Source organism: Thamnophis elegans, chromosome 1 (genome assembly GCF_009769535.1).
Source record: "Thamnophis elegans isolate rThaEle1 chromosome 1, rThaEle1.pri, whole genome shotgun sequence".
Taxonomy (NCBI): domain Eukaryota; kingdom Metazoa; phylum Chordata; class Lepidosauria; order Squamata; family Colubridae; genus Thamnophis; species Thamnophis elegans.
In genome coordinates, this window is record NC_045541.1 from 113,982,522 (window position 1) to 114,003,240 (window position 20,719).

Below are 20,719 nucleotides of genomic sequence, written 5' to 3' on the forward strand. Positions count from 1 at the left end.
ATGAGCCATTGCACAACAGGTGCTTTGATACACCTGATAACGAGATACCTCCACTATCTAAGAAAGTGGCAACAACAGGTAATGTCTGTTTAATCCCAGTGCCAGCTTGCTTGTTTGGAACTTAGAAACAGAATTTGTCCCAGATTCTTTCTCAGACAAATAGTATGGGACTCAAAGAAAATATCTAGAACCAACCTAGAACTAAGAAGAAATTTTCTGACAATTAGAATAATTAATCAGTGGAATGACTTGCCTCTAGAAGTTGTGGGTGCTCCAACACTGGAAGTTTTTAAGAAGAGATTGGACAATGATTTGACTGAAATAGTATAGAGTTTTCTGCTTGAGCAGGAGGTTGGACAAGAAGACCTCCAAGGTGCCTTCCAACTCTGCTATTCTGTTATTTTGTCTATTGTATCACTCAGTGCAATGATAATGTAAGAATCAGCCCAGATGAACATAAAAACAGCCTTCCTGGACCAGATCAAATGCCTAAATAATTAATAGTTTGTTTCCAGTGTGGTCAACCAGACATTGCAGAACATGACAGAGAGAAACATATTATGACCATGACAGGAGATAATAGTTAACCATCAGGTACAGAGCTGGTCCAGAGATCAAGATGAATTATAGTGATATTTGCTGAGCTTTGTCTTAATGAATTTGTCTAATCTCTTTGAAAGTTTCTAAGATGGCAGCAGAGGTGGTATTGAGCAGGTTCTGATCAGTTCTGGAGAACTGGTAGTGGAAATTTTGAGTAGTTCAGGGAACAGATAAATACCACCATTGACTGGCCCTGCCTCCATCTATTCTCTGCCTTCTGAGCCCCAGCTGAACGGGAGGAAATGGGGATTTTGCAGTAACCTTCCTCTGAGTGGGCAGGGAATGGAGGCTTCATAGTATCCTTCCCCTGCCATGCCCACCAAGCCACCCCACAGAACCTGTAGCAAAAAAATTTGAATCCCACTGCTGGATGGCGGCCATTGCTATAGTTCATGGTAACAAGTTAACTTAAGTAAGTGCTATTGAGGATTGTGTTTACATTTTTCTCTGATGACTGTGCAAGCCTGTTTTGGCTTTTATTGAGGTTTTATCTTTGTTTTTTTTGGGGGGGGGTTGGATACTGTATTTAGATGAAAGCACGTAATTGGCCCAATTGATTATTATGTGGTATTTTTTCTTTGTTTTGCTTTGTTTTGAATTTTTTATGATATGGTGCACCACCAGTCTCTCTTGAGATTGAGGTAAGTTAAAAGCAACGTTAAATCAACAAGAACAAATACACTGCTCTCTTTGATCTATTCCGAATCTTTATTGGATGAAGCTAGCTTTAATTAATCAGAAACAAGGAGGAGGGAGTTCTTATTCTCTTTAACCACTCCGTGTGTAGTTTTCTACACCTTTACATGTTTTCCTCCTATAAATGTTGCAATCTTTCTTTATATGAGAGCTATTTCAGCCCTTTGATCATTCTAAATGTGGATTACTGTGTCTTTTCTTGTTTATGTTTTAAACATGATTATGATGAAATTCTCTTTAGCCTCACTAAAATTTTCCAATAGGCTTTTGGATGTTTGTTGCTCAAACCTGCAGTGTTGTTTGTGGGTTTTACCAGTTTCCCTTTCAGATTTTTATTGAGCCTAAATCAGGTTCTGACTAATGGCTTCAGTGAGACTTACAGCTGCCTAGAGGGCAGCCATCTTAAGTGTTGTGGTTTTTACAGCCTTTACAGTTTTTCTTGTGGGCTTTCATTCATTTTTCCTAAATTATGTGCTGAAGTAATTCGATTACCTTATGTATGTTTCTATATGAAGGCTAAGAGATATGAATATAGTGATCTTGAATTTTTTTTATCTAGGGTTTTGCATCTCATCAAAAAGTTATTTTCCCCAAATACGTATAGGCAATTAATAGGGTTGATACGAGAAGAGATAGTTCAGGGAGTGCTGCTTCTTTCATTCACTTCTTTAGAGTTGACATGGCTCCTGATTCAGATGGTTTAAAAATATTAGATAATTCAAGAAAGAGAGTATTAGGGCATCAATAACCTGATGGCTATTCACTCTTTCTTCGATTACAGATAATGAGTAAATATTTCTTGCTAGGGAGCAACAAAGCTACATTCAAAGCTACATCTGGACTGTTCTGATGGATCAAGTCAGACACTTCATGAGTAGGTAGGCCTCCAGGCTGGTAGAGAAAGACTCTTGTAATGTTCTTTATGCTGCCAGAAGACCTTAGGTTCTCCATTCCAGCCTATTAACCCCTATACAAGGTCCTGTTCTAAATTTGATCATTTAAGATTCTTAAAAAATAATGCTTAAAATCTTTGGGACATAATAAGTTCATTAATATGATACTTCTCAATTAAATCTATTTTTCATATTCATCTGCCTAAATCAGATAAATAGCAACGCTGCCAGAGGTAGTATTCAGAGGGTTCAGATTGATTCGCCTGAACTGGTAGTGGAAATTGCAGGTAGGTCTGCCCACCTGCCCTGGCTCTAGGCCATCCTATTTAGGCACATTTTCAAGCCACGCACATGTGCGTAAGCCCTGCGCACGATCAAAGCACATGCGTGGAGGGCTGAGCACATGCGTGGACAGGGTGCGTGAGAGCGAAGCAAGCGCTTGTGCATGTATGCTCTCATTTGTAAACCAGTAGGGAAAGTAAGTGAATACCACCTCTGAATACTGCAAATATCTCTAGCCGAATTTGGGGTTTCTTCTTTTTCTTTGCTATCGACACATTGTGACAAAACAGGAGCATCAGGCGAAAGGTGATAAAGGTGAGGAATAATGTCGCTCCAGTATGGCACACAAGACAAGAGAACAGCAAGTAAAAGCTTGGGAAATGGTCTCCCTGAGTCATTGTGTCAATTTTCCTTCCTACAAGGAAGAGAAAACTGTTATTTAAAAAAAAAAACAATTCCACAAGTTTATTTTCCAAAGAGTTTCTGGCAGGCTGTCATAAAAAGGAAAAGACTATGATTAACTGAAATGGCATTAGCATGCTATTCTTTTCAAAGGTGCCATGAATGGGGATTAAGCAATGAAATTTTGTCAACAGGAGAACAGGAGTTCCAACTAACCTCAGCAGATTTCTCTGTTTAATCCACAGGGAGTGCTGATGGTTGGGAGAAGTCAGATGCCTCTCCTTGGCAGTGTTTCTTCAAGCTTCTGCACCAAAGTGCGTCAGCAGCAGCAGTAGGGAAAGAGCGTTAGCAGTATTCTGAAGATTTTTTTTGGAAATGCTCATTTGGGCAGTTAGATTGGATGCTGTGACAATGTATTGTTTGCTTGTCTTTCCTGAAACTTTCAATTGTTATATTTTGTAAGGGCGTCCCTGTAATGCCTGAAATCAAAAGAATGAAATGAACTCTGTCCTGTGGAAGTTAATGATGAATTCAAACACTTTTAATTATTTTTCATCAGAGGAGGAAAAAGCAAATTACAGTTCAGTCCATTACACAATTATGACTAGGAGTAAGTTCAAGCCACATTGCTTTACAGCAGGGTATCAGTTGTTCACTGTGATAACAGCATTTTGCCACATGCTGTCTGTATCTAATTTCATTCCATGTTTTGTGAGTGATTGTCCTGCGAAATGCACAAATGCTCACTTGTAGTCTTTGAGACCAAAAGTTGCAGAATCCCCCCCCCCCTCCCTTAATAAGTAGAGTCATTGCTGCCAGAACAGGACACTGGATTGGAAATCCATAGTTCTGCAAAGAGAAAGACCTCCAAATCCAGCAGGCTAATTTAACACATCCTAAAGAAAGTGTTTGGCCACTGGCTATTTAACCTCCATCCAGAATGTATATCAAAACACAAAATCTACCTAATTCAACTTTCTTCCCAATTAGTGCCTTCCTGATATGCTGGAACTATAATTCTCTTTACATCTAGCCAGATGCTTGGCTGAAATTGGAGGAGTTATAGTCTGATCACACCTGGAGAGCAAGGGATTGGACTAGAGTGAAAAGAAAAATTCTAAGGTGTGGCAAAATCAGTATAGATCCTGCCTTGTTAATCTTTGGTGGTTTGGGGGGGAATGTCAATGAACACATGGATTGAGATGACTGATTCTGGGGCAACTGATCATATAGAGAAAACAGCCAATTCCCTGAGGCCCAAGATAAGGACATGATATTTCAAGAAATAAACTCTCAACTTGCCCTTGCAATTGTGGACGGGCAGCATCTGCATGAATCTGAGTAGGAGATTTAGGAAGTAATTCAGCATATAGCAGTCCATAATTAAGCCATAAAATTCATTACCAGCTAATGTGGATGATGGCCACTAACTTTAGAGGACTGGATACTGTACCTTCCTGAAGAAATGCTCTATTGGAAAAGTCAACATTATTGGATTAGAAAAAACATGTCATTAAATATAAATTGAAAAGGAACAACAGCAAGCAAGAGTAGATCTCCATATCCAACTATAATAAGATGCAAGAACTATCTCTTACCTGCTGTGAAAAATAAAATGCTGGATGAAGATAAGTCTTGGCCTACTCTAATGAGGACTCTGTTCTGATGTCATATATCTGTCTTCAGACTGCCAGCATTGACTTCTCAACCTTAACTTTTTGCTCAATGTAAAGATTTAATCCTAGAGGAGAGTATCATCAGTTTAATATATTATTGTGCTTGAAGTAGAGACCATGTGGAACAACCTGACTCTTGCAAGAATCAACGTTTTAAGACTTCCCCTGCACTATACCCATTTTTCTCTCAATCCATATGGTGACCCTTAGTTTACCTTTGCATTGTCTACCTTATTAATTGTCAAAAGTTTGATACATCGGATTCTTCATGATTTTTATCTACCATGGAATAATTCCTTTCTTTTATCTTGAAATGTATCCTAGGCTGCATCTTGCCTCAAGCTCCCATTTTGTTGTCTATGAACTGGATTGAATCAAGTTATAGCTGGGAAAAAAGTTTCCTTGTGAAAATAAAGATTACACATCAGATTTGGGTGCTTTTTGAATCAAAATGCAGATTTGGGTCCTAATATTGATAGAGCTTTGGCCACCTAATGAGGACTCACTGGAGAAGAGCCTAATGCTAGGAAAAATTGAGGGCAAAAGAAGAGACAACAGAGAATGCGATGGCTGGATGGAGTCATTGAAGCAGTAGGCATGAGCTTAAATGGACTCCAGAGGATGATAGAGGACAGGAAGACCTGGAGGAATGTTGTCCATGTGGTCGTAATGGATCAGACATGACTTCGCAGTTAACAACAACAATAATTGATAGAGCTAAAGACTAGGCATACGACTTCTGTAAGCATTTGGTGATTTTCTAATTGGCAATTCCCCCCTAATGATAGGTGTGGTGGGAGTGGTTGATTTTTATTTTTGTTGTTGCTGTTTTTTGCATTAAGGTCATATTTCTTTCTTCTGTCCTTTTTGGGAAAATGCATCAGCAAAGATGCTAGTCCCCCGTCTGTCCATTCCCCGCTTTCACTCTTTTATTTAGTTAGATTTTAAGGGGCAATATTGGTTTCTTTAACTTTGCAGCTTAAGACAATTTGGGGATTTGGGGGGAAAATCAATTTGACATTTTAATCAATATCATTTTGCCTTTTAAACTCAACCAATCACCTTGCCCTTTACTTTCCCCAGATTCTGCCACTCTGGGGAAAGAGCAGGATGCCGCAGGGGATTGGAAATAGGCAGCTGGGGCCACATCTAACTTGAAGGACATCCTTGGGCTTCCTTGGTGCAAAAGGAAGCATGTACAGGAGGCTTTGTGCTTAAACAACGTTTTGATACTGAGTCAGACGATGTGATTCTAGCAAAAGCTCCCCAAGGAATTAGATAAGGAACTCTTCCAGACCTAATTAAAAATTCTGGAGATTGATTGTGCAAAAATTGAAGCAGATGTTTTGCCTCTTAATAACTCTGTTCCTTATGTTTGTATAAGTGACCCTTTGGAGCCCAGTTTTCAACAAAGGCAGCATGCCTCACCTCAACACAATCAATGGGATTATTTCATGCCCTAGGCTAGCCTCTCATTTTACTGTTTAAGGAAAGTATACACTCTTTTCTGTTTTGTTCCATTAAATTTGTTCAGGTGATAGAAAATTGTTTGGGAGGTAGAAAGGAAGCCATCCCCGTGAGGATTTATTTCATATGATTAAACCTAGCTGTGCCCTACAAAATGTTTACTTATTGCTTGTCTTGTAAGGAAGCAGGAGGAATGACTAAAATATGCATGCTGCTGAAAAGCCTCCATAGTTTTAAAGGACCTTAGGGAATGGATTCCATTAGAACATCATGAAAGACAGAGAAGCAATCTGCTGGAGTTTACAACAGGTTCTCATTACCTTTTGTTTTAGGCTTCTGCATGTGTTGAAGAAAAAGCAGCAAGTTTCCAGATGCTCCTGGAAATGTTACAGTGTTGGCTAAATTTTCTTAACAATGCTCTGTGCTTTCAATAGCTCTACAACAGACAAAAATTCAATAGAACTTTCTCTTCAATAGACTTGCAAGACAAAGCTCTATTAGTTACTACAGGTAATCCTCAACATACAACAGTTCATTTAGTAACCATTCAAAGTTACAATGGCAGTGAAAGCAGTGATTTACCGTTTTTCCCACTTACGACCATTGCTGTATCTCCGTAGTCACATGATCAAAATTCAGATGCTTGGCAACTAACTGATATTTACAATGGTTGCAGTGCCCCATGGTCATGTGATCCCCTTTTACAACCTTCTGACAAGCAAAGTAATGGGAAAGCCAGATTCACTTAAAACTGTGTTACTACTTTTAATACCTGCAGCAATTCACTTAACAACTGTGGCTAGAAAAGTCTTAAAATGGGACAAAACTCACTTAACAAATGTCCAGGTTAACAACAAAAAGTTTGGATTCCATTGTGGTAGGTTGAGGACTATCTGGTAGAAACCATTTTAAAAATGGCACCTTTGATTGCTGGTAGCTCCTGATGTCTGGACCTCTGCAAATATCTGGTCTATCTCTGTAATAATTCTAATCCATGCAGAAGGATTTATCAAGTTAGGAAGTCTATTTGTATTTTAGCTGTTCTCAATCCTATCCAGGCTTGATGCTTCCTGCTTATACACAAACATCTGGAATAAAGTGCTTCCAGTCTTGGATTTCAAACATTTCTAATAAAGAGGTTGTGGTAGGAACACTAAGATGCAGAGCCAAACATCAAGAGGAAAATTTCATGTTGGCTGAGATTTTTAACTTCAGCAAGACTTCAAAGAATGAAACTTTACAACACTTATTTATCTGTTTGTTTATTTACTAAGGCTTCTGTCTCTAAAGCTATAATAGGCTGTAGGTCAGGTGGTAAGTCACTTACAAAATCCTGCTCCCATGGCTAGAATGAAAATGAAACAAACCAACACATAAACAGGCAGAAACTTTAAGGGCACCATCCTGTGGGATAAGATACATCTTTAAATTCCTAAATTTCTTTCTGAAGAGCTGGGTATTTATGGTCCTTCATAGCCCAATAAGGTGGAGGAGAACCTATCTGGGGGTAAGCTATTCCAAAGAAGAGGGGCCATCAACAAAAATGTTGGTTCCTGTGTCCCTATAGGTGGCACCCCCTGAAAGAAAAAATCCTTTGCAAGCCCTTACTTGCTAATTTTACTGAGTGCAGGAGCCATCTGGAGAAGTACCATGTTTGCCCCAAAATAAGACCCTGTCTTATATATTTTTTCCACCAAAAAAGGTACCAGGTCTTATTTTGGGGGGAGTGATGTCGTCCATTGACTCAACTCACTTGTGCACATCACCAACAGCCTCTTTTTAGCTATTAGAGGCCTTCAGGAACGTCTTCATCCAACAAGAACAGCAAGGCATTCCTGAAGGTCTCTGCAGCCAATAACAGAGCTCAGGATCAATCCAGAGCTCTGTTATTGGCTACAGGGGCCTTCAGGAAAGCCTTGCTGGCTGCAACAAAAGAGATGGGCTGAGATATGTGAGGCCTGGCTGCAACTGTCCAAAGATAAGTAGTAGGGCAGCTCCACCCCATCTCTACCCTAGCTTAATTTTTACCTGTGCACCCTAGAGTGGGTGGGGTGTTAATTGGGGCTTATTTTGGTGGGTAGGGCTTATATTGGGCGCACATGTAAAAAATCAAGCTAGGACTTACTTTCTGAGTAGGTCATACTTTCGGGGAAACACGGCAGTTTATAGGCATCTGGCCTCAAAGCATGAATTTAAAGGTGACAACCAGGCTCTTAAATTCTACTCCAAAACTAAATTAGTGCAGCTTCTGACATACCAACATTGGAAAGAAAAATTTCAATGTACCCTTAACTATATGTTACATGGTCAGCCAGGTCAGGCCATCAGCTAAGACTGTTCAGTATAAACAATTCTTTGGTAAACTCTATTCCTTATTATTTCATTCTTGTAAGAAAAACATGAACATATTCTCACAGATGGGGGTAACTTGCCTGCTCACAAAACAGCAGCCATCAATGGACATGGCCCATAACAAAGTACTCTTTTATCAAACAGGAAATGTGTGAAATAGATCCCTGACACTTCCTCTAGCATCTCAGTATAGTTTCTATTACTATAATTGACTCCCCTCCCCCAAACAAGAACAATTATTTGGACTCCTTTCAATCAGGATTCAGGTCCAAGCATGAAATGACAATGCTAATTCTGTTGGAGAACCTTTATTGGGGCCCTGATAGGGAAACTGTTCTCTCTTTGGTCCTATGAGATCTATCACTTTTGATACCATCAATCATATATTATTCTTTTGGACCATCTGTGAAAGTTGAGGTTTGAAGGTACCATATTAGACTGATTCTGTTCTTAGGAACTGGGGGGTTCCAGTTGATCATCATGGGTGAAGAATGGTCAAGCCCGTATTATTCCAATATGGGATACCACAAGGCTTGGGTTCCTTACCCATATTATTTAACACCTGCATAAAGCTTCTGGAGGTTTAGGATAGGGTATCACCAACTGATGATGCCTAGTTATTAATTGCCACCCAAAATTAGGTCATAGATGCTGTGAAACCATTTCCCTGGTTTCTGGAAATGCTAGGGACTAGATGGGACAAAACAAGCACAAGCCAAATCATACCAAAATGGAGTTGTTGCTTGTCTGGAAACTTTGAGGCTTTATCTTTTCATCTGATTATTACTCTTGATGGCATTGTGCTGCCCTTGAAGCAGCTGGTCTAAACTTAAGATTCTCCTGGAGTTGCAGTTTGTTTTAACAGCAAGTGAAGGCTGTGGTCCGGACACTCTTTTCCAAACTAGGCTAGTATACCAGCCCTTACTTGTTTCAGAAGGCCCTGGGAACCATGACTCATGCTCTCATCATTGCACATTTAGACTACTTAACCCACTTTGCTGGAGGCTGTCCTTGAAGATGACCCAGATGGTACAGTACACTTTTATGAAGCAAAATGCAGCAGCTAGGCTGTTAGCAAGTAATAGATGCTACTGTAATATATTACCTGCTTTATGGTTCCTGCCTAGGTTTATAAATCCAACTTAAAATTTAATGTTTTATTTTTAAAGTTCTTTATGCTTTGCCTTCAAGGTAACTTAGTGACCATCTCCTCTACTTCATTCTGTCTCATGCTTCCAGGCGGGGGTGACATAAGTCCCACCATCAAGATGGGAAAGCAATTTTCCTCTGTGGTGTCCCAACCTTATAGAACATCTTGTCCCTTGAGGTTCTCCCAGCTACTTTCTTTCCTGGCCTTTCATTAAGCTGTCAACACAATTCTGTTGGAGCAGGCTTTGGGGAGATGATTTGGATCGATCAACTGATTGATGGGGTTGTTCATATTTGTTTTTGCTTTTTTATGGCGAAGCTGGCTCTTGCTTTTCTTAGTTGTGGTTTTGTACTTTGATATATTTATTGACATAGTGTGCCATTTTCTTGATTTGGTGCTGGGGGTTTATATGAGATTCTCTTTCATGATACCTGTAATGATTCAGAGACTTGGAAATGTTATTTTAATGTAAACAAAGTATTTATCTGAGTAAAACAGAACATTATATGTATATAAAGATTGAAGGCTGCCGCTTTGCTTTGCAGGATGCAAAACCTATTTCCTATTTATTTATTTAAAGTAAATAATCTTTTAAAGATTAGAATGCTTGAAAAATGTTAGGAAGCTTGAAAGACTCTGAGAGATTTCTTCAAGGAGATTGATAACCTAAATGATGTTTCCTATTCTAAGGATGTCCTGATAACTCACTTCTGCCTTTATAAGCACAAAACCAAAACTTGATATCACCCTTCCCTCTGAAACTACACCACCACAGGGAGTGTTCATTCAGGGACCACAATTAGTTCTGGTAACTTGGTCACTAAAGCAAAGTGGTTACTAAATGAAACCGTGACTCTTTTTATGACCTTGTTTCAACTTTCCTTTGCTTTACAGACCTACAAAGGTCATATTGTGAGGTTTGTCACAAAGTTGCTTTTTTGTCACTATGATAACTGTGAAAAGTTGCTAAACAAGGCAGTCATTCAGTGAGGATTAATTTTGGCATGAACAGCATGAGAAATAGCATGATTCATTTTTATTTTGAGTAACAATATTCAAAATTAGAGTGGGAATTAGAAAGCTAGAAAGGTGATCATTACCAGACTAACTAACCCCCCCCCCCACACTCTCTCTCTTGAAGCTCAGAAAAAGAAGGGGATATGTTGGGTCACAGCATACATTGGCATAGTGACATGTCTTTGGTCTGAACACTGTCCTCTATAACCCTATGCACATTCACTTCAAAGTTAATTCTTCATTAAATGTGCTTCTGGCATACTTACGTAAGAAAGAGAATGCTCTGGGTCTCCAGAAAGTTAATGCAGAATATAATTTCCAGACAGGAAATTGCAGAGTCTATGGGATAGCCCCAGCAAGTGATTAGATAAAGATCTCACTGTTTCAATGCTACTGATGTGTAAAAGCCTTTTAGGCATGTTTGAGTATGAATAGAATCTCAGGGGTTTTTTTTCCCCTTGCCAAGCTATCAATTTGTCTTTTTTCTTCTATGCCAAAATTAGAGCACAATTGTATATTCATTAAGAGTTCTTGTTTCTGAATTATGTGTTGTTCTCTCTTGAACTTGTGTAGTGGATAGGCTATAACAGAATAACTGAAAAGCCTGGTGTACCTTTTTATACATGCACACATATATGAACAGTATCATAATAATGAATATTTTAGCCAAGCAAGTTCAATGCTACTAAAACATATGATAGTGCTGCCACGTGTGTTAACTCTGCATATTCAATTGATATTTAACAGGTAGGATAAATCTGATTCAAATGTCAACACCCAGATTATCTTTCCCAAAGTTGTCCCAAAGATGAAGAATTTGCATTACTCCGATGACCCTGAGGACACAGACAAACCTCCATGACTCTCTAGTCTAAAAGAATGCAAATGACCAGCTGTCTGCAAGGAATCTAAATCCTTCCATTCCCCACCATCCAGTCAGAGGTGAAGAAGCTTCTTGGATGAGAAGCAAAATCTTCAAGGAAAAAATAAGAAATTCCAATTGCCTCTTGAAAAAGCACCTTTGGGAAAACTACAACTAGGATGACTCAGAATCTCCAAAGTCCAGCAACAGTTTTCTTGTTTATTGAAATGTGGATGAAAAATCAAATCAATGATAAAGATCTGGAACACAGGGGTAGATGAGTTTCTTCCTATCCTTAGTGAAATAAGTTTTAAATATGTTTAAGGAGTTAAAATATATATTTGGAATAAACAGCAAAATGATGATTAAAACGTTGATTTTAGAAAGTTACAAAGGGACTAAGGATCCAGAAAAATGTGAAATAAGTTTTTGGAATTAATTATGAGAAAACCTCCTGTGAAAAATGTTGATTTTTTTTAAATGAGAGGATGGGACTTTGAAGGATACACACCAGAAGGAACTAGAAAGGACTAAATATTTCAATGAAAAGAGAATAGCACTTAAATTTGACTTACTAATACAGAATGGAGCAAAATATTTTAACAATGGACATATTGAAGTATATTTTTCAACTATGAAACCAAAAGTAAAATTTAAGAGTGTCTGCCTCTATAGATAAGACTGTTTTTCAAACATGATATGGTAGAGAAAAAGGTTTTACGTGCAAAGATTGACCTGAAGGAAGATTTCAAAATGTCAAGCTGTAGAGCTGATTTACAATCATGGATCAATAATAAATATTTGCTTTCTACAGGTAGTCCTTATTTAACAATCATTTGTTCAGCAACGATTTGAAAGTACGATGACATTGAATGAAGGAACTTATGACTGGTGCCCAAAAGGGCTCCTCGGTGGAGAGAGACTGCCCCGTGGGGTAAAATCAATCCATCAAACGTTGTTTTTACTCTCAAGGAGGTTGTGGGAAAAAGCCCCCTGGGACAGGAAAATGTCCCTCAGGATGGACTTTTTCATTCAGCTCCCTTGACAGCAGAAGTGCTGCCTGATGGATTGATTTTGCCCTGTGGGCAGAGTCTTTCCACCGAGTAGCTCTTTTGCTCTCAAAGAGGCTGTGAATGAAAATGTCTGCCCCAAAAGCCAGAGGATTTTGTCACAGGGTATTTGCAGTAGCCCTCCAGAAAAGAGATTTCTACTCATTTCTGAGAGCTGGCTCCAAATGCCCAATGCTGCAATGCTCTGTGCCAAAATCCTCTTTGATTTTGGGACAGATTTGTTTTTTGTCCACAGTGCTGGGCTGAAGAAAAGAAACTTAGATTGTTATGATCCAAACAAGTTTCCTCCAGCCCAGCAGTGCAGTTCCTAGAGGAGAACTGCCTGCCCACCTTCAGCAGGCATTTCATTTGCTCTATCCACTTAACAATTCTTGCAGTCACTTAGTGACTATCAAAGGGAGAATCAGGATTCTGGTTGTTGAGCAAGACCCATGAACTCCTGAGTAACAACTGCAATGACTTATGACCTAAATTACAGTTCCAGTTGTGATGATAGGTTGAGGGCTACCTGTATTTATGAGTTAGCTATCTATAAGCAGAACAAAAAAAACTAGTATTATTGCATATGCTCAAGATTTAAATATTCAACCAGTAGTTTAAATGAGATATGTTTTTGTTGTTTCTTCTGGATTTTCATGTTTCTTCATGTTTTTATTTTTTCTTTTTGCATACTAAAGCAACACAATTTATTTGAAAAGGAAACAAAAAATTTAGAACTTTCCCTTAGCTAAACCTAGCAAAAGAAGATTAAAAGGGCCACATTGATTTATATAATTAATTCATTGTAATTGTAATTCATATACAAATTAACACATCCTATATATTTAGATCCAGTAAGCCAGTCAAAATTGAAGTATGAATCCTTGGTATGGTTGCTATTTCTTGACTGAGGAAAACAAATGGATTAATAATTAAACTTTAGAACAATTAAATTTTAACAGTAAAAAATGTAAAATTATTACTACCCCTCTTGTATGCAGGAACTAAGTTGTATATGGAAACATTCACAAATCCTGTTCCACTACAGCATTAAAGACATGTGTCTATACACAATGAGCAGGCTGATTGAATTATTATTCATAATGGGAACTTTTTGCTCAGTCAAAATTTTCAGTTAAAACTGTTTACAGGTTTGTATATGTGTCTGAAAATTTGCAACCAAATAAGAGGCATTCAAATCCATTCACGTATTTATTTAAATTTGTTTGTTGCCCAGCTCCCAATGACTCTGTGCATCCCTACAATGCATGTTACCTATTGGCAAGGCTCCTTCTCATACCTTTTCACAAGCCATAAGACTCATACCAGTGCAAAAAGACTCTCAGTCAGTGATAAGGGTTCCTAACTTTCCCACCAATGCTGCTGGCATAATAATCAGAAGGCAAAGCTTGCTAGTATGGCTTTGCTTATCCATTCATGAATTCAATAGTGCTATGCAGAATGCAGAGTAATATAAAATGCAGCAAGATGCTCCTTGGCTCCATATAGTGAAGAAGACATGAGTTTTAAACAACCTTCAAAGAGTATAAAAGTTTCCATTGCTTATATTTGTGCAGACTACATGCACATTTCAAAAGGGCAGCAGGGATCCATTTAAAACAATGAGAATATATTATACCACATGAAACACTTGGTTAGTTGTCATCAAATCTGTTATCCATTCCAAGATTTAAATATGTATATTTGTGGTTATTCAACTGATCATGGCTTTATGAAACAGTAATGGATTTTATGGGACCATTCACTCCCCTATTTTTTGGAAGGCAACAAGGGGAGAAGACAAGTAGGGTGGGGCATAGCAGAACTTTGTTAAAATGTTGCCACATGATAGTTTATAATCAACTTTTGATCTGATTCCATTACTCTCCCTGGTTACTAAATATGCTATTTTTGAAAAACTGGAGGAAGAGGACTGTGAAATAGCGTCATTCTGTGGGAAGATTATTTTTTTAATGAAATCTGTACATCATCTCTTATGAGTTCAGAAAAAATATTTTAATTGTCCCAAATGCTGAAAAACATCTTGTTATAGAAATAAGCCATAAACATAGTAGAGGCATCATACACTGAAACAAATATTGAAGCAATCTATTCTTCCTTTTTTCTGGGAGTTTTTTGGTCACAGATTTCAGTGTTCTAAACTCATACGAGGCAATGAAATTTGATGAATGAGAATTTTTTAGAATTCCTTTGAAGGGGAGAATTTTGGAAAAAATTGTCAGGCTCTTTGAACTTATTTTGTCACAAGGGTAGGAGTAGATGATCTTTCAGTTGTACATACAGCATCCCAAAGTTCCATATTGAGTTAAATTCCAAAAGAAGGCATTATAAGGTTTCATAGATTCATAGAATAACAGAGTTGGAAGGGACCTTGGAGGTCTTCTAGTCCAACCCCCTGCTTAGGCAGGAAACCCTACACCACTTCAGACAAATGGTTATCCAACATCTTTTTGAAACCTTCCAGTGTTCCCATACAGTGTTTTCAGTACAGGTAATCCTTGACTTACACAGTTCATTTAGTGACTCTTTGAAGTTACAACAGCACTGAAAGGTGACTTATGACTATTTTTCACATTACAACCATTTCAGCATCCCCAGTCATGTGATCAAAATTCAGACAGTGGCAACTGACTCATATTTATGATGACTACAGTGTCCATGGGTCATGTAATCCTCTTTTGCCACCTTCTGACAAGCAAAGTCAATGGGGAAGCCAGATTCATTTAACAACAGTGTTGCTAACTTAACACTTGCAGTGATTCACTTAACTGTGGCAAGAAGAATCATAAAATGAAGCAAACACACTTAAAAATGGGGATGGGGATATGCTGACTGGGTAAACCATTTAGGGAGGACTCTAAAGCACTGTGAAGCTGTATATAAGTCTAAGTGCTAAGTGCTATTGCTATCCCCCTAGCAATTGTTAACCAGAAATGCACTTCTTTTAATATTGGCTATAATATACGTACTGTATAACTATTAGGCAAACTGTTATTTGACTAATACCCCTTTAAAACAATCAAACTTCCTTTGTGTTAACAGAATTTACTGAATAATAGGCATGGGACTGTTCATCAAGGTTACACCATGTCTGACAAAAGATTTAATCTTTCATTACCAGCAGTCCCAATGAAACAGTAGAAGCATTCTCAGCATAATAGCAATATTGAAGAGAGTTACACTGATTAATCAATAGGGAAGTTTTAGATGAGGCAACGGAAATAGCAGACACATTGGGGAAAAGTGGTTGTATGATACTGGAGCTTCTGATGTTAAAGTAAGCCAAGATGAGCATAGTTGAACTTGTTTCTTGTACTCAAAAACTGAATTAATGATAAGTAGGCAGGAGAAATTAATGGAAAATCATGTTACATGCTAAAATGAATGTTGAAAAGTGGTTCCAAAGAGAATTGCTCTGCTTAAAAGGAAGATCAGTTCTATCACTATTCCTTCCTTCCTTAATGATCTGCAGACCACATTGCTGTTGTGTCTTTGAGATTAGAATGCCTCAAGCCAAAATCATGGCAGAAAGGAGATTTCTTGGCTAGAACCCCAAATAAAAATTGAGACATGAGAAAGAGAAGAAATCCTGTATAGGTATTTTGTGTGGCTTGTGGTTTATGTATTATTGTCTTATTTAGCAATAAGGGAATGCAGTGGGCAGAAATAGTTTTGTTTGTGCTTTCTGAGCTGGACAGGAATTTTGCAAATAAATTGGGAAGTGCAGAAACTTTTTGTTTTCTTAACAAGGATATCCTGTGAACTTGCTTTTCTTCCTAGTCTTCTCAGTTGCTGGCTAAATTCTATAGGCTGCATAGCAGAGTCAGACGGATGTCTCAGAATGTTTACTGGAATATTTGATGGTCTGGGTCTGAATGAGGATTTCGGCTTTATAGAGGATCCTTCAAGCAGAAGTAAATAGTTAAATATATTTTATTTAATTTAAATATATAAATAATTAAATGGAACAAAAATACCAAGATTGTAATTACAAAGTAGAGATGCATTATATTAATGATCTTAGCTGTTGAACTAATTCTGCATATGTTTTGTACAAGTGAACAATTCCCTCTACAAAAGTGAGCTAAAGAAAAGTCATTTCTGCCATTTGGAATAGACACCACAAATCCAAATAAAAACTGACACCATCAATTTACCTCTGCCTTAACTTTTAGAATAATTATTGGAATGATTCATTGGGCAGAATTCTCCCCATTTTTCTTCTAGCTTTGGAAGATTTAATGATAGCATAATTTATAGGAATGAAAAGAACCATCAATAATGAAGGTAACGTATTTTCAACTCCTGCAATTCACAAATTTCATTTTAAAAAATGCCATATTGGAATAGTAGAATTGAAAAGGGCAAATCAGGGAACTCAGTCCAAACCCTGGCTCAGTGCATGAATCCATAATTAAAGGTTCCTAGACAGATTACTGTCTAGCCTCTGCTTAAAGGCTTGCTCTGATGAACTGCCCTTATTATTGGATTTTTTAAAACCTTCAATAAGAATCTCTTTCTGTAATTTAAATCAATTGTTCTATGCTCTATAGTTTTGAATGATGGTGAACAGATTTTCTGCTATGTGATGTATTTTAAGGTATTATATCTCCTGCCAGCCTTCTCTTCATAAAGCTAGATAGGCCCAGCACCTTCAATTTCTCTACATGACTTCGTTTTTAGTTCCTTGATCATCTTTAGTATTCTTCTTTACATCTGTTCCAGGAGCTGTGAATCATTCCAATAACTGTGACTCTAATATCCAGAAATGTATTTCTACTTTAAAGTGAGTTTGACCAAAGCAGTAGTTATTCCATTCAATTTGATAACTATATTTCACCTAATGTAGTATAATGTGTGTTTGCCTTTTTTGTAGTTACACTCCTGACTCAGTTAGTTTATTGCTATTATTCCAAGATCTTTCTCACAAGTACAAGTATTGCAAAACTAGATGGCCACTTCTATACTTACTTAAGATTACTTACTATACTTACATATTCATTATCTGGTTCTTAAGTACATATAATTTCCCATTTTGCTTCATAAATTTAGTATATTTTCAGCTCACATTTTAAAATTTTCATTAATCTTTTGATGCATTTGATTTCTGTTGCCTAATTGAATAACTTTCCATATGTCCCTGTTAAATTTCATTTCATTACTGTCAGTCCACTTCTCCAGCTCATCAAAATAATTTTATTTCTGACTTCTAGGGCAGTGGTCCCCAACTCCTGGTCCATGGACCAGCATTAGTCCGTGGTATGCAGAAACTGGGCTGCACAAACAAGTGAAGCCCCATCTGTGGGCTGCAGGCAAAACACCCCTCTGGTCCATGGAAAAACTTCTCTCCACAGAACTGGTCCCCGATACCCAAAAGGTTGGGGGCTGATGTTCTAGGGTACCAGATGCCAATTTTGTATCATCTGCATGTCTGATAAATATTCTTTTCACTGCTTCATTCAAATAATTAATAATGCAGAAAATTCGAGACTGAACCTGTAACACCCCATTCAGTATCTCTCAGTCTGAAAAATTATTGAAGTTCATTCTGTTTGAGTACACCTTTTGAGTAATCTAAGCATCCTTTCCATTGTCATGATATCCAGACCACAGGTCTGTTATTCAGAATGTAAGGTGTAAATAGAAATGTAAATAGACGGACAGAATGACATAACATCTAATGATCTAATAAGTTACCTGACAAAAAATAAGATTAGCTTCTTGACAAATCTAACTTTGGCAATCTTGACAAAAATGTCTAAAAAATACATTCTGGCTTCTAGTAACCACATTATACTTAATATCACTGGGCCATGTTATCTGAGGGACTGCCTCTCTCTGGCTAAATCTGCCTACCCTCCCTTTCAGATGTCAAAGAGAAAGCTGCAAATCCCACCTGCTCAGAAAATATATCTGCTGGGCCCCAGGAGGAGGGGCTTCTCTGCCACAATGTCCACCTTGTAGAATCTTCTCCCTATATCCCCCAAACTTCACCCCTCTCCAAATTCCGCAAGTCCCTCAAGACCTGGCTATGTTATCAGGCTGGGGGTTTCAGGATCCTTTATTGTGGTTGATATCATCTCTTGTTTGTGAACCTTTCTAATAGTTACTTTTAAATTGTGACTCTTTTAAAAGTGTGTATGTGTGTGGTGTGTGTGTGTATGTATTATATATATATATATATATATATATATATATATATATATATATATATATATATATATATATATATTATATATATATATATATATATATAAATAATGAAGCGATGGACGTGATGAGCCAGGGCCTTGAGGCTGTTAGAGACTGGATGGGGGTTAACAAGCTTGTACTCAATCCAGATAAGACCGAGTGGCTGCTGTGCTTCCCTCCCACTAATTGGCCAAGTGTTCCATCTCTCAGGCTGGGGGGTCAAACAGTACGCCCCTCAGACAGGGTCCGCAACTTGGGAGTCCTCCTGGACCCACAGCTGACTCTTGAACATCATTTGTCAGCTGTGACCAGGGGGGCATTTGCCCAGGTTCGCCTGGTGCACCAGTTGCATCCCTACCTGAACCGGGAGGCTCTCACAACAGTCACTCGTGCCCTTGTGACCTCTAGGCTGGAGTACTGCAACGTGCTCTACATGGGGCTGCCCTTGAAGAGCATTCGGCGACTTCAGCTTGTCCAGAATGCAGCCGCGCGAGCGATCGTGGGTGCGCCTCGATTCACCCACGTAACACCTATCCTCTGCGAGCTGCACTGCCTGCCTGTTGATCTCCGGGTGCGCTTCAAGGTGCTAGTTGTCACCTACAAAGCCCTTCATGGTATTGGATCTGGGTACTTGAGAGACTGCCTACTGCCAATTACCTGGCAGCTGAGGTGGCGCAGTGGTTAAATGCAGCACTGCAGGCTACTGCTAGATCAGCAGTTCAGCGGTTCAAATCTCACCGGCTCAGGGTTGACTCAGCCTTCCATCCTTCCGAGGTGGGTAAAATGAGGACCCAGATTGTTGGGGGCAATATGCTGACTCTCTGTAAACCTTAGAGAGGGCTGAAAGCCCTATGAAGCGGTATATAATCTACTGCTATTGCTATTGCTACCTCCACTAGACCAATAAGATCCATAGACTAGGCCTCCTCCAAATTCCATCAGCCGGCCAATGTCGACTGGCAACTACCCGGAGGTAGATAGATAGATCAACCGACTGATAGATAGCAAAAGATCTATCTCTTTATATATTATATGCAATCTTTCCATTTGCTTTCCTCCAGTCATCTTACACGTCATCCATTCTCCAGGATTTTCAAAGTTAATGCTGAAAGGTTCATCCTTAGTTAGTTTCTTCAGCATTTACAATACAATTCATCCCATCCTGGATAGCTAAAGCACATTGTTAATAAACAAGAATTTTCTGACCATAGACCTAGTATTTTAAGCTTGGATTCTTCCATTTGATCCTGCTCCTCACAATTTTGTAGTAGAATTTTCTTGTTGGAGAAAATTAAATCAGTGAAGGAAAATAGCAATAGCACTTAGACTTATATACCACTTTACAGCCTTCTCTAAGCAGTTTACAGAGTCAGCATATTGCCTACAACGTGGGTCCTCATTTTACTGATCTCAGAAGAATGAAAGGCTGAGTCAACCTTGAGCCAGGTGAGATTTAAATTGCCAAATTACAGGCAGCTGGCAGGCAGCAGAAGTAGCCTGTGGTACTGCACTCTAACCACTGAGCCACCATGGCTCACTAGGAACTGAATCATTCTGTTTTGGGTATATTAGTTCTCTTGCTCTCCTTCCTTTTCTTTCAAATATTTCTAAATAAGTCCTTTTGTTGTTCTTAGCTTCCTTTGCTAACTTCTCAGTAAGAATTTTCCATTTTCTCACTCCATTTTTATAGTTCTACCATACCTTTACACTTAGCTTTCCATTCCTTGTATACATCTTTTATTGTTTTCACATCTTCACTGTTTCTTGTGCAGCAAGTGTTTTCTTCTATAGTCCTTCATTTTTTCCATCCTCAATGGAATTATTCTTAGAATAGCGTAATATATTTGTCTTGTATTCTTTCAATGTTTTCAGAATTATATTCACTTGAGCATTCTTACTTCTGTCTATGCTATTCACATCTCTTTGTTGTATTTTAGCCTCCCAGCCTTTCCCTAGATTAATACTGTACTATGACTGATTTAAATAGAATGAAAGGTATAAATGCTGTTTGAGAGCTGCCTTCTGCAAATGTTTACCTATTTTAGTATTTAATTATTTTA

General features: G+C 38.3%; 1 long non-coding RNA gene across 1 annotated transcript; it reads left to right on the forward strand.

Moving 5' to 3' along the window:
• The first annotated feature begins 2,128 nt into the window (after positions 1-2,128).
• LOC116515948 lies at positions 2,129-11,405 on the forward strand. The gene is made up of 3 exons (XR_004256294.1): positions 2,129-2,139; positions 9,857-9,861; positions 11,283-11,405. It is a non-coding gene; the product is annotated as an uncharacterized LOC116515948 (long non-coding RNA).
• The last annotated feature ends 9,314 nt before the right edge of the window (positions 11,406-20,719 follow it).